General features: G+C 43.2%; 1 pseudogene; it reads right to left on the bottom strand.

The window, feature by feature from the left end:
- Positions 1-1,154: 1,154 nt before the first annotated feature.
- On the bottom strand, positions 1,155-13,661 carry LOC110138456 (serine/threonine-protein kinase 38-like; annotated as a pseudogene).
- Between the last annotated feature and the right edge of the window lie 509 nt (positions 13,662-14,170).

Genomic DNA, 14,170 nt, shown 5'->3' with positions numbered 1-14,170 from the left:
CTATTCAATAAATGTGCTGGGACCAGTGGCTCTCTGTGGAGAAAAATAAAATCCCTACCTCACGTCACACACAAAATAAGTCTCATTTAGATTCAAGCCCAACTGTGGGAGAAAAGCATGAAAACAAAGATTATTTTTATGGAGTAGAGATAGATTTCTGAAACAAAACAAAAAGCTCCTATGAACTGTTGAGGGAAATTGCACTGTTGCTGCGTCCAACTCCTTGCGGCCCCGTGGACTATGGCCTGCCAGGGTCCTCCATCCATGGGATTTCCCAGGCAAGAGCACTGTAAAGAGCTGCCATTTCCTTCTCCAAGGGATCTTCCTGACCCAGGGATCAAGCTTGCAACTCCCGCATTGGCTGGTGGACACCTTACCACTGAGCCACCAGGGAAGCCCACAGAGGAAAATTAGACAACATTAGAATTCTGTCAGTCCAGGTCGTTTGCTCAGTTGTGTCTGACTCCATGGACTGCAGCACGCCAGTTTTCCCTGTCCATCACCAACTCCCAGAGCTTACTCAAACTCATGTCCATCAAGTCGGCAATGCCATCCAACCATCTCATCCTCTGTTGCCATGAAAATCAAAACCTTGCAAATACTAAAGCACATCATAACCAACGTGAAAAGACAGGCTAATAGACTGAGTGAAGATATCTGCCATGTAATAATAATTAGTGCCCAGAATGCACACCAAGAAATAAAGAACAAATAACCCAGTAGAAAATTGCTGTTTGGATAAAAATCAGTGACTCACAGAGAAAGAACTGAGTATTCATAAACTAATGGATAGATGCTCAACTGGTAATCAGAGAAATGCCCACTAAAACAAGACAAGATTCTATAATGGTCATGCTGAAAAAGAAAAAAAATAATCAGCTTTGATAGGTCAAGAGCTGGAGAGCGGCTGGTAAATGGAAACTCTCCCACGTTGCTGGCAGGAATATAAATTGTTTCAACTGTTTTGAAGAATAATTGGTCAAGTCTTGGGGGAGATGAATTATGACTTACGACCCAGAAATTTCACTCTAGTAGTGCATCCTCTTGAAAAACTCACAGTAGTGCACAAGTCAATGTGAGTAAAAATGGCCACTGCAGCTCCTTTGCCAAGAGGAAAAGTGGAAACAACCTAAATGACCTTCAGAAGGTACATGCTACTTGTTTGTTTTTAATCTCTCTTTCTCTCTGGATCTGGTGGGGTGAGTGTGGTAGAGGGCCCCAGGACTGGGATCAACACGGGCAAGCAGCACAAACAGGGCCAGCGCCTCTATGAGGAACATGCACAGATGCCTCTGAAGCTGGTTCTAAAAGTGGGAGGGAACAAGGCCATGGGCAGGTCAGCACACAAAAGCATAACAGCTTTATTAAATGAGATATAATTCACATACCACGGAACTCACCTGTCTAAAGTGTTCACAAGCTGGAAACAAGATTGCTGGGAGAAATATCAATAACCTCAGATATGCAGATGACACCACCCTTTTGGCAGAAAGTGAAGAGAACTGAAGAGCCTCTTGATGAAAGTGCAAGAAGAGAGTGAAATAGTTGGCTTAAAGCTCAACATTTCAGAAAACTAAGATCATGGCATCTGGTCCCATCACTTCATGGCAAATAGATGGGGAAACAATGGAAACAGTGTCCGACTTTATTTTCTTGGGCTCCAAAATCCCTGCAGATGGTGACTGCAGCCATGAAATTAAAAGACACTAGTTCCTTGGAAGAAAAGCTACGACAAACCTAGACAGCATATTAAAAAACAGAGACTTTACTTTCCCAACAAACGTCTGTCTAGTCAGAGCTATGGTTTTTTCCAGTAGTTGTGTATGGCTGTGAGAGCTGAGCACCGAAGAATTAATGCTTTTGAACTGTGGTGTTGGAAAAGACTCTTGAGAGTCCCTTGGACTGAAAGGAGATCAAACCAGTCAATCCTAAAGGAAATCTAGAATAATCACAACCAGCCCGTACAAGCACGATAGAATAATTTAGAACTAATGTGTAATATGCTTTACAATAACAGATACCATTTATTACAAAGACGTGAAGACACTGTCACACTTAGGTGAGCAAACTCTAAGCCTAAACCAAACTCAGATTCTGAATCAGTGCATAATCTTTATGGCAGACTCACAAAAAACTAGAGTGAAAAGGTGAATCAGCTACCTTGCAGAGAGGGAAGGACCACGGCTGCCAGCTAAGAGAGGAAGCAAATCTTTGAAGACTGATGCGAAAGTCTTCAAAATTTCCCCGGAGGGATGTAAAAAGAAAGAAATGTGCTTAAAGATAAATATAAAGCAGTAGTTCTGAGGGAGAACAAGGGCCCCTATGAGGCAGACTGGCCCCACTGTTAGATGTAGAGGAAAGTTGACCAGAAGGTCAGTTGAGTTGGAAAGATGACATGGCTAACTACACAGAGACTTCTCCATCCTGAGGAGCCAGAGCTAGGAGAACCAGGCCATTGTTCTGTGAGTCTGGGGATGACAGCTCAGTGGCTTTGGTCTGGTGTGAATATGGATGAAGAGGCAAACTGAACCCCAAGGCACCACTGTTTTCAGGCTGAGTCATGACCAAGGGCATATTGTCCTGGAATCACAATGGGAAAAGATAGGACCTAGTACTTCCAGTTTGCAGACCAAGAAAGGGAAACTAGGAGAGGTTCAGTGACTTCCTTAAAATTGTCCCAAGTGTTCAAGCTGGGAGTGGTCCCCGAACATGTGTGACTTCAGTCACAGGAGGCCTGAAGGGAAAAGTGTATAGAAATCAAAGGGTTCCGGTGGATGGCGTGAAGGATTTGTTTCACTAAAAGATGTCTGTCTTCATTTAATTAGTTAACTCCTTCTAGGGAGGAGGCTTCAGTGTAATTCTCCTTTTTATGGAAAGGTCAGCCGGGTGGGTCGGGCAGCTGAGGAATGCATGCTTTTTTGTGAGTTCAGGCTTCCTGATTCATGGGGTGAGATTTAGCTTTCTTATGGCCTCTCTGAGCAGGATGAGCTCATTGGTGGTGACAAGAGCAGTTCTCTGTCCTTCTTTCTTTTTTTCCAAATGCTGGGAGAAGTGGGATGTGAGCTCTCAAATGTCACAGAAGCTTACAAAATGCTGACTCCCGAATGCCAGGCATAACTGGGGTTGGCTCAGAACGTGGAGACAGGGCAATACCATCATCTGCTAAGAATTCATTGTGAGGCAGATTGCCTGGGACACAATGGCAAGCCTGAAACAAGAGGCATAGATGTGGGGTGGGGTGGGGGCAGGCAACCTGGGGTGTGTCTTTGAAAACACAGCCTTCTGGGAGGTGGGGTAGGGGTGGGGAGAAGAGCAGGGCAGGCTTGGTCAACAGGCAGATTGTATGTGGGTTCAGGGCACCAAGAAGCAGGGACACAAAAAACCCTGATGGAATAAAGCAAAACAAAACATACACCCAGACAAAGAAAGGGAGGGGGGAGCACTTGTTTCAAAAGATTTGATATTCATTGCTTTAAAAAAGCACTGAAGTAGTCATGGGAAAATTCAGAACTTTGTCTAGAATCACAGATGGTGGGTGGGCACCATGACCTTTGCAGAGTTTAGGGTGCTCTTTAGATCAGGAGGTCTTCTGGGTTGGATGGTGCCATACTCCCTTGTGGGCAGGGCAGTGATAGACTGATGGACAAGCCTGAGCCCCTGAGTAGAATCTTGACTCTTTCCCAAAGGGCTCTAGAGGGTGAGCAGTTGAGGTGGCATTAGAGGCTATTTTATTTGTGTCTTTATTCTTTGTGCATTCTCCAAATTTTCTCCTGTGTATATGTATATTTGAAAACAATTTTGTTAAAGTAAGATCACACAATATGTTATTGAGTTTTTCCTGAGCATAGTTATGATTTATAGTAAGAATAAACTAAATACCTTTGACCATCGCTACTTTTGAAATGTTTTTTTCTCTGCATTCACACACAAATATATAGAAACACACAGATGACAATCAGATTATTTTGTGTAGCTTTTAAAAAACTAAAATGACATTGGACTGTACCTTTCTTTCTTCAACTTGCATTTTTCACTCAACAGCACGCCTTCTTGGGTATTATGACACATTGATCTTTTTCACTCTCCTAACTGCAGCATGCTAGTTTGTAGTATGGCTTTATTAGATTGATTTAGCTGTTCACTTTTTCACAGACATTTAGGTTGTTTTTGATTTTGCACTACTGCAAGCAATGCTTTAGTCAACATCTTTGATCCTAGTTAGCTGGATATGTCTACAAAGATCTCCCCAAGGCAGATAGAGAGGAACAGTGGGTCCTAAGATTTTAAATTTTAATAGATACTGGCAACTTGCCCTCAATAGGAGCTGTAATAATTGACATGCCCATAGCAGTATGAAAGAATTCATTTCCCACTATTTTGTTAACACTTGATCATAAGGAAAAATATTGCCAGTCTAATGAATGTGATGTTTCACTGGTTTTCTTTGGCATTTCCCTGATTTCAAGGGAGGCTATTTTTATTTACGTATTCATCCTTTCCTGTATTTAAATTTTCCTCAGGAAACACATGCTACTTTCATAACATTGAAAGAAGTTCTGTTTTTCTTATTCTCCTTCTCCTCCTCCTCCTCCTCGTTGTTGTTATTAAAAGAGCCATAAGCCATATAGATGACTCTTTGCTCTGATGGCGTAAGTCAAATGCCCATCTCTGGCACCATCAATGTTAGGAGGCAGGAGAGCCTATTGCTGTGGGGAGGTGAGTGGGTTCCTCTGATTGGCTTTCACTGCACTCCTGCAGCTGGGGACGGGCTCGACCTCAAGTCCTTGTGGCCGTGGCTGAGCAGAGGAGGGGTCTGTTTGTGCCAGGACCCTTTCAGTCCTGATATTCTCTGACTCTAAGAGGTACTGAAATTCTGTTCATTTAATCCATGATCTTTTTGTTGAAAAGAACAGAGATCTACTCAAGCCAGATTAAGTGATAAATTGGATTTATTTGGGGGTTGGGGAGGAAGTAGGTGGTATCTCCCAGAACACAGAGCAGGTGTAAGAGCTGGGCTACTGTTTTGTTTCCAGGCAAATTACTTTTAGAGACTGAGATTGTCTTGGCCAATATTTTATTTTATTTATTTATTTTTGGCTGCCTCCAGTCTTGGTTGCAGCAGGCAGGGTTGGCAGCAGGATTGTCCCTTGTGGCACACAGCCTCTCTAGTTGTGGCTTATAGGCTTAGTTGCCCTGCTACATGTGGGATCTTAGTTTCCCAACCAGGGCTCAAACCCGCATCCCCTCCACTGAAAGGTGGGCTCTACTCCTGGACCACCAGGGAAGCCCCCCAACATTTAATTTAACATAGATTCACTGTAGGAATTATAATAATTTTACAAGCCAGTAGCATACAGGATAATGTTGTTTAATAAGCCAATAAAGAAACATCCTTCAAACCAATGATAGATTAACTACACTGTTGTTCCTGGCAAGGGGAAATGAAAGGAATAAAGTCCAAATTTAGTTCAAGGTGTACCTTCCTATCATTTGGTTCTCAGGAGAGGTGGCTCAGCCTAGGAGTCCCCAGCCCCCTGTTAGGAACCGGCCTGCACAGCAGGAGGTGAGCAGCAGGCAAGTTACTGAGGTTTCGTCTGTATTTACAGTCACCCTCTATCACTCCCATTACCCCCTGAGCTCCACCTCCGGTCAGATCAACAGTGGCATAATATGTAATTTGCTTCAGTCATCCTGTAACTCCACCCACACGCCCCCCCACCCCCATCTGTGGAAAAATTGTCTACCCATAGTGAAGGACAGGAAATCCTGGTGTGCTACAGTCCTTGTGGTCAGAGACCTGGACACGACTTAGTGGTTGAACAACAGTGTCAGGAAGAATACACCTTTCCTTTCCCTTCCTCCCACCCTGGGCCCAAAACCCCAATTCTTGAAATCTAAACTTAAGTTGTTTTCTTTTTTTTTGCAAAAAGATGTTTCATAAGTCATATATATGATACTGATAACTTGAAATGGGCAAAATGCCTTGTACTCAAAGGATGGCTAAATAAAATATGTACATTCAATAGTCAAAGTTCTGGTTTTTCCAGTAGTCATATATGGATGTGAGAGTTGGACCATAAAGATGGCTGGGCGCCGAAAAATTGATGCTTTCGAAATGTGATGCTGGAAAAGATGCTTGAGAGTCCCTTGGACAGCAAGGAGATCCAACCAGTCCATCCTAAAGAAATCAACCCTGAATATTCATTGGGAGGATTGATGCTGAAGTCGAAGCCCCAATACCTTGGTCACCTGATGTGAAGAGCCAACTCATTGGAAAAGACCCTGATGCTGGGAAAGATTGAGGACAGGATGAGAAAGGAGGGGACAGAATATGAGATGGTTGGAGGGCATCATTGACTCAATGGACATGAGTTTGAACAAACTCAGAGAGATAATGAAAGACAGGGGAGCTTGATGTGCTGCAGTCCATGGGGTTGGAAACAACTGAGCAACCAAACAACAACAAATTCTATGGCATATTGTGTTGAAGTTCATTAAAATTTAGAAAAAACAAGGGACATGTACAGTATGATATAATAATAGTAAGTGAAAAATAGACTATGTTTGTGCATAAAGTATGATCACAGCTATATATATAAACCAAAATGTCATATGTATATATAGATATGTTAGTCTGCTTGTCATTTGACAATAGGTGCTTCTCTCTCTCCTCTTTTTCTGCATTTTAAAATAAAAAAAAACACACATAGATTTTATAAAAGGAAAAACCTAAAACTTTATTTGAAAGGAGACAGCTTGGGCCTCTTGAGCCCTGTGCCATGTGATTTATGGTTTTTCTCAGTAATGTCTAAAAACCATCAGTGCTAGACTCTGAGTCCTGGGAGGAAGTTAACTACGTGATGGCCAGAGTGCTGTGACAATTCCAAGAACTGGCCTCAAGGAGATGGAAACAAACCAACCCTGGAACTGTACTCAAAACTATATACTCAAAACAATCAAGATGATGCTGGTCAGACCACCACATAACCAACGTCAAGATGACTGTCAGAGCTGACTGTGCTGATTCTGAATGTAGCCCCCTCTCTCTGCCTATAAAAGCTCTTGCCCACTGATTGCCAGTGAGGGTGAGTATGTCTTTGGACAGGTATCCACCCCCTTCATTCCCATCCCGGTTGCCAGCATTGAAAATAAAGCAAACTTTCCTTTCCACCAATCTTGTCTCTCTACTGGCTTTTGAGCAGCGAGCAGCTGGACCCCACTTTCGGTTATATTTTGACTCAGTTCCTGCACTCACCACTTTGCCAGCATCCAAGGAGCAGGGGCCTCCGGGCTGAGGAGCTCAGTCGTCCATCTCGATTGACAGCAGCAGCATTGCCCCATCCAGTTCTTCACTACAGAGACGTGTCTTCTCTGACTCATGGTTGTGTCTCTGCAGCTGGACTGAGGATTTGCTAAAACCGGAACATTTTCTTCTGAGAGAGTTGAGGACATGTATGTGTGTGAGAGAGAGAGATAGAGACAGAGAGGGAGAAAAAGAGAAAATAAAATTCTGAGCTTAATAAATCTACTGAGAAGGGGAGTCCAACCCGCCTAACATCCCCTGGTACCTGTGCTGCCTCCTCATTTGATCATTGAACACCCTGAACTTTCCAGATTTCAGCTCTTTTCTCCTTTACCCAATTCTATCCTGCCAGAGGAGGCTGCCCTCATCCAAGTGGCACAGTGTATCCCTTACAGCACTCATGTTCTTCAGACTCTGGCCCAACCCACTTATCACTGAGATCTTCAAGCTCCAGGGGCTGCCAAGTGGCTTCTCACAGCCCCAGAGCTCTCCCACACAGCAATGAGCTTCCCCTATTACCTCTTCACTTTGCTCAGAGATTCAGACGTCAGCAGAATCAATACATAATGACTGAAACTCAGTGGTGATAAAAGCCAGGACGAGGTACAGGGTGCCATGGAAGCACTCTGGGACTTGATGCATCAGTGGAGGACTGCTAGGGAAGGCTTCAGTGAAAAAGTAGGAGTGAAGGGGTGAGTATGAGTTAGGCAGCTGATGTGAGGTGGGTGCAGCAGTCAGGACTTTAATTTGAGTTCCAGTCTCTTGGACATCTAGCTTTGGAGTGGGGCCAGGGATTCCGCATCTCTAATGGGCTTCTGCATGTCACCTGACTTGCCGGTATCAGGACCTCATTTTAAGTAGCAAGGTTCTGTGCCAGTGATTCTTAACCTTGGCTGCATGCTGAAATTATCTGGGAGGTTTGAAAAATACTGATGCCTGGTGCTACCTCCAGAGATTTGGATTTGCTTGGTCTTGGATGCAGCCTAGGCATTCAGGTTAAATGAAACAAAACAAAAAACATCCTCCCCTGGGGAATTCTGATCTACCATCAGAGTTGAAAATCCTTGATCTAGGAAGAGCTAATAGTATGAATATTGCTATTAGGTGCTCAGACTCTCAGTTGTGTCCAACTCTTTGTAATCCCATGGACTGAAGCCTGCTTGTCTCATCTGTCCATGGAATTTTCCTGGCAAGAATACTGGAGTGGGTTGCCATTTCTTCCTCCAGGGAATCTTCCTGACCCAGGGATTGAACCTGTGCCATTTTGCTCCTGTATTGACAGGTGGATTCTTTACCACTAGCACCATCTGGAAGCCAATGAGTATTGCTACTACCACCCTGGAATGGCTCAAATTGACTGACAAGAGCCAGTACCTAAATTCTCAGGAATTTTGTGAACTGGTTATTAAACATAGGCATTATTAAACAGCAATTTATATATATTTACATTAATAAATTATTTAATTGTAATAAGCACAAACACATCACTTATTTTCCTATACTTTTGCTATACCATGTTTTTGAGGGTATTTACTTCTGCTTTTCTGTATGGTGGAAATACTACATAAAAGTATACTACTGAAAATCTTTCCAACTCATTGTGTAGTGACTTAATGTTAATAACTTGAAAACTGGCTAAGGTGTTGGTATTTATTTGGTGTTAATATTTATCTCACAGAAACTAGCAAAGGCTGTAGATCAGGGCTTGCTTTATATTATTTTTTAATTTTTTAAAATTAAAAATTTTGTTGACTAGGCTAAAGTGATGGAGGAAATATTAATAATTGAGATGAAACTTACATGTGTAGCATATCTGCGGCTGTTACATTGTGAATAGAACAACAACAACAAAAATTCTTCTCTTTATAATGAGAAAGTCAACTATAAATGAAATATCATCCAACACTCAGAACTATACTCATCTGATAATTGCAACCTTAGGCTGGCTATCCATACAAGAGGTTGCTAAAACTCAGTGAAAGCTTTCTTGACTTATTGATTAATTGGCTACATGGAGTTTACAATAAAGAGTACTGTATATTTTATTACTATTTGTAAATTGTGTACTACCCATCCTTTCTATCAGTAAAATGTATATGCAATCAGGCTACCTCATTCAATCTGGTTATTGAATGTTTAGCAGTACCATACTGAGTTGGAGAAAGATAGGGAAGATAGCCAGGTCTTGGAGATGTCCTTTTGGATTCCTGGCCACGGTTAACATGAGGCCTCCAGCACCCAGTAAGGCAAAGCTGCAGCCTTCATTTTGGGTTCTTGCATTTCCTTAATCTCCTTCTCCCACTTTCTACTTGGAACCTTTTAAGTTCATCTGGTTCCCATGGTATGCCTTTGACTGCCTCAAACTCAGAATCTCCCCATTTCTGCCCCATTCCTTTGGGTTGCTAACTCTCCCTAAGAGGCTGCCTGGGATTCCCTGGGAGAACCCAAAGTGGCAACTTGTTCAGCATCCCAGCTTCTAGTTTGTTTGGGTGAAAGGATTCAGCTCAGTTCAGTTCAGTCGTTCAGTCATGTCTGACTCTTTGGGACCCCATGGACTGCAGCACGCCAGGCCTCCCTGTCTGTCACCAACTCCAAGATCTTACTCAAGCTCATGTCCATTGAGTCGGTGATGTCATCCAACCATCTCATCCTCTGTCATCCCTTTTCCTCCAGCCCTCAATCTTTCCCAGCATCAGGGTCTTTTCAAATGAGTCAGCTCTTTGCATCAGGTGGCCAAAGTATTGGAGTTTCAGCTTCAACATCAATCCTTCCAATGAACACCCGGGACTGACCTCCTTTATTTTTGTTTGTTTGTTTTCACACAGTTTTTTCAGAAGTTTAGAAGTTAAAATGTGGGCATCCCTCCCCTGCCCAAAATTATCACATGCCACTTTCCAACATACAGATTATCACCCTCCCATTCTCATTACCCATGCTTACCACATACTCTTGCAAAACACATGGGGGTCAAGACCCCAACTATTTGGTAATCCAAAGAAACTACATAGTTACACAAAAGACTCTCACTTCCTTCTCACCAGCAAACCCTGAATGAAAGAATAAGGGGCACATAATCTTCATCCAGATTTAATATTTCCCTAAAATTCTTTTCCCTTCCTCTAAGTCATTAAAACCTAAAGCAGTTTCATTTAACTACTATCACTTTGACATTCCCTTTTTTTTTTTTTTTTTTCTGTATGGCTAAGCTAGGACATGGAGAAGGCAATGGCAACTCACTCCAGTACTCTTGCCTGGGAAATCCCATGGATGGAGACTAATAGGCTACAGTCCATGGGGTCTCGAAGAGTAGGACATGACTGAGCGACTTCACTTTCACTTCTCACTTTCATGCACTGGAGAAGGAAATGGCAACCCACTACAGTATTCTTACCGGGAGAACCCCTGGGACGGGAGCCTGGGTGGGCTGCCGTCTATGGGGTCACACAGAGTCGGACACGACTGACGTGACTTAGCAGCAGCAGGACATACTTTCCTTTCATAGCTGATGTTTACAACCTCAAGACTGGCAGGAAGCAGTCTCCCAGTTGTGACTTGGCCACGACACTCTGCAAAACGCAAAGTTACCAAATAGGTGCAAATGATGCTTTAAGTGTCATCAAAATTTTTAAAGCAATAATGCATTAACATGGAGCCTCCACATTTTTCTGATGCAGCAAAAGTTCTCTAAAGGTGGTGGCAGCTGTGAAAGAAAAGGCACTTCGTGTTAAAATTCAGAGCGTCTCTCTTCAGAGACCACCCCAGCAGAGAAGCCAGGTCAGCCCAGGCCTGCAGGTGACCCTTTAGGGTGGAGAGGACCACCCCCCAGAAAGGCATCTGCAAAAGAAAAATTTGTAATCATGATTCCAAGGCAAAATTGTTCCTTCAAGTTGGGAGAGGAGAAACACTGAGAATACAAATACTGTCGCACTAGGGACTGAGGAGTGAAGTGTATAAGGATCTGCAGGCTGGCTCTGCACTGTGTACCTGGCTGGTTCCCTTACCACTTGCAAGGAGGGCCTGGAGACAGAACAGGAGCAGCACCTTAGCCAAGAGGGTTCCAGGCCGCCTGCTTCCGCCCAGGCTCCCCCTGCTGTGTTCCCAGGAAGGAGCTGAGGTACTGTTAGCAGCACTTGTGGGTATTGCTGGTCCGTGGCAATATCCAAAGGGATTTTCTGATACAGTTGTGAAGAGAAGGTGAGGATTTTCCATGTGATCTGAGACACCTTGGCAATGCCCAGCAGCCTTTGGGCCTTCTAAGAGCAACGATGGATCAAGCTGGCCTCCTCCATCAACACTCAGAAAAGCAGCAGGAGTATTTTAGATGGGCAGGAGCAAATAAATCAAAATGGATTGAGGGTTCTTTATCCTAGTACCATAAATAAAGTGCACTGTGATTGGAGTCTATAAAAAGCCACTTGCCAGAAGCTGAGGTCTGGGGAGAAACCACCATAACCACCCATTCAGAATGGCAGATTATTTCCTTCAGCCAGAACTCTGGCTGCTGATGCTCTTTATTGCTTTATTTCCTTTAGTACTACAAACTTTTAGCCGTAAGTTAGCCGTAAAGAAAAAAAAAATACTTGGTGGGCTTGACAGGAAGCATGTAACAGAAACACAGAAATGACTGATAATAAGTTTATGTTACAGTCTTAAAGTTGGATGATGGCTGTTTTTCCCCCTTTGTTCTGATGAACTTAGGAAAATGTGAGTTTTTTTAAAAAACATCAGATTGGCTCATGATGCTTATAAAGAAGCAGGACAGCTGTTCATGCCCAACATAATAGAAATGGTTGTCTTTGTTCTACTGGTCATCAGATGTATTATGGAAGAGAATCCACTTACTATCACCATGTTCATCATGTTGGTGGGTTCCATAAGCTTCCTGGAAACTCTTTTCAAAAGAGTATGTGAGAAGAAAACCATGATGCTGTACAAAGAACTCGATTTAGGATCCCATTTCGAGGAAAACAATTTTGCTGCTTTCATGTAGGAAGGTATCTCCCCCCATGCAGTCAGGCCCTCAAAGCGCTTGTAGGTATAATTGATAGAGACCCAGTCTTTGCTCTTGTAGTCTGTCTCAGGTTGATTACTTGTTGCCACTGTTGGCTTAAGAATATCAGACTCTGGAAACTCATCGAAGTTTGAGGTACCATCAATGCTTTTGATTTCAATAGATATTGCAGCAGGTCTCTCTCTCTGATATGTTCCCAGTCAACACCTTCAAAAAAAGAATTGTTTTTGATTTCGTCAACTCCAGGGGTCCAGTTCTATGTTCCCATTCACAGCAGAATCTCAGAATTAGATCCTTGGCTTTTGCAGAAATAGGAACTTCTAGAGGAAAAGTCAAAGTTTCTTTCCAGTTCATCACCTTCTTAAATGTCTCTTGAGGGGTCTCAGGACAGAAAGGTGGGTAGCCAATGGGCATTTCATACATGATCACCCCCAGCGACCACCCAATCACAGAGCTTCTTGTACCAGGTCTGCATGAACACCTCAGGAGCAATGTAGTCAGGAGTGCCTACTGTGGAGAAGGCTAGCTAGCGTCTATTTCTTTTCCAGGTTTCTGCTTTCCTTTTGGAATTCATGTTCTGAAAAGTGAAATCACTGGGGAGGCTTTGTTTCAGGTTCCTATGAAATTCTGTCTTATGTGATTTTTTTCAGTACTGTGCAAAGGCCAAAGTCAGAAAGCTTCACACGGCCCTTGCAGTCCAGGAGAAGGTTGTCTGGTTTGATGTCTCTGTGGATGAATCAAGTTGGTGAGTAGAATCTATGCCTAACACTGTTTCTGCTATATAAAACTGAGTCTCTTCTTCTGTCAGCATGTCTTTTTTCATCAACAGGGTCATCATGTCCCCTCCAGGCAGGAACTTCATGATTAGTTAGAGGTTTAGCTTATCCTGAAAACTATAGAACATTTTCACAACCCACAAACTGTCTGCCTCCACTAGAATTTCGCGCTCCACATGAATGTGGCCAACCTGCTCTTTTTCAAGCATATCTGCTTGACGAAGTATTTTCATTGCATACACACGGCCCATATCTTTCTTCTGAACAAGCCGCACCTCACCAAAGGTTCCTCTGCCTATTACTTTTAAGGACTCAAAATCTTCCAGTCCAAGTCTTGCTCTCTTCAAACGAAGAAACTCTGTTTCCTTCTGAGCATGTGCTGACCTCCGGAGTCGTTTTCTCTTCATCCTTGAGGCCTTCTTCTTCCATCACTTTTTCTCACTTCTTTTGTCTCATTTCTCATTCTTCATGTTGAGCAATAAGGTTGCTATAAAATTTCTCCAGAGTCACATTGGTCATTGTCACCCTTTCCTTTGTGTGACGAGCAAGGAGTTGAGCCTGTCATTGCCATGGCCAGCATCAAGGTCTTTTCCAATGACTCGGCTCTTCACACCAGGTAGTCAAAGTATTGGAGCTTCAGCATCAATTCTTCCAATGAATATTCAGGACTGATTTCCTTTAGGATGGGCTGCTTTGATCTCCTTGCAGTCTAAGGGACCCTCAAGAGTCATCTTCATCCAGCACCACAATTCAAAAGCATCACTTCTTTGGCACTCAGCCTTCTTATGATCCAACTCTCACATCAGTACATGACTACTGGAAAAATCATAGCTTTGCTATATAGGCCTTTGTTGGCAAAGTGATGTTTCTGCTTTTTAATGCACTGTCTAGGTTTGTCATAGTTTTCCTTCCAAAGAGCAAGCGTCTTTTAATTTTGAAAGTTTTTTTAAGGTTTTCCTCTTGATACGTAGCAGCTTTTAACATTGTTTTGGAGATTGAATGTAGCCAGAGACCAGGGCTGAGGGGAGAGGCAGGGCTGGGGGCAGCGAACAGCCACAGATGCCCGGCCGGGCCAGCGGT

Source organism: Odocoileus virginianus, chromosome 2 (genome assembly GCF_023699985.2).
Source record: "Odocoileus virginianus isolate 20LAN1187 ecotype Illinois chromosome 2, Ovbor_1.2, whole genome shotgun sequence".
Classification (NCBI taxonomy): Eukaryota; Metazoa; Chordata; class Mammalia; order Artiodactyla; family Cervidae; genus Odocoileus; species Odocoileus virginianus.
Note: the sequence above shows the minus strand (reverse complement) of the source record. Positions and strands in the feature narration are given on the sequence as shown.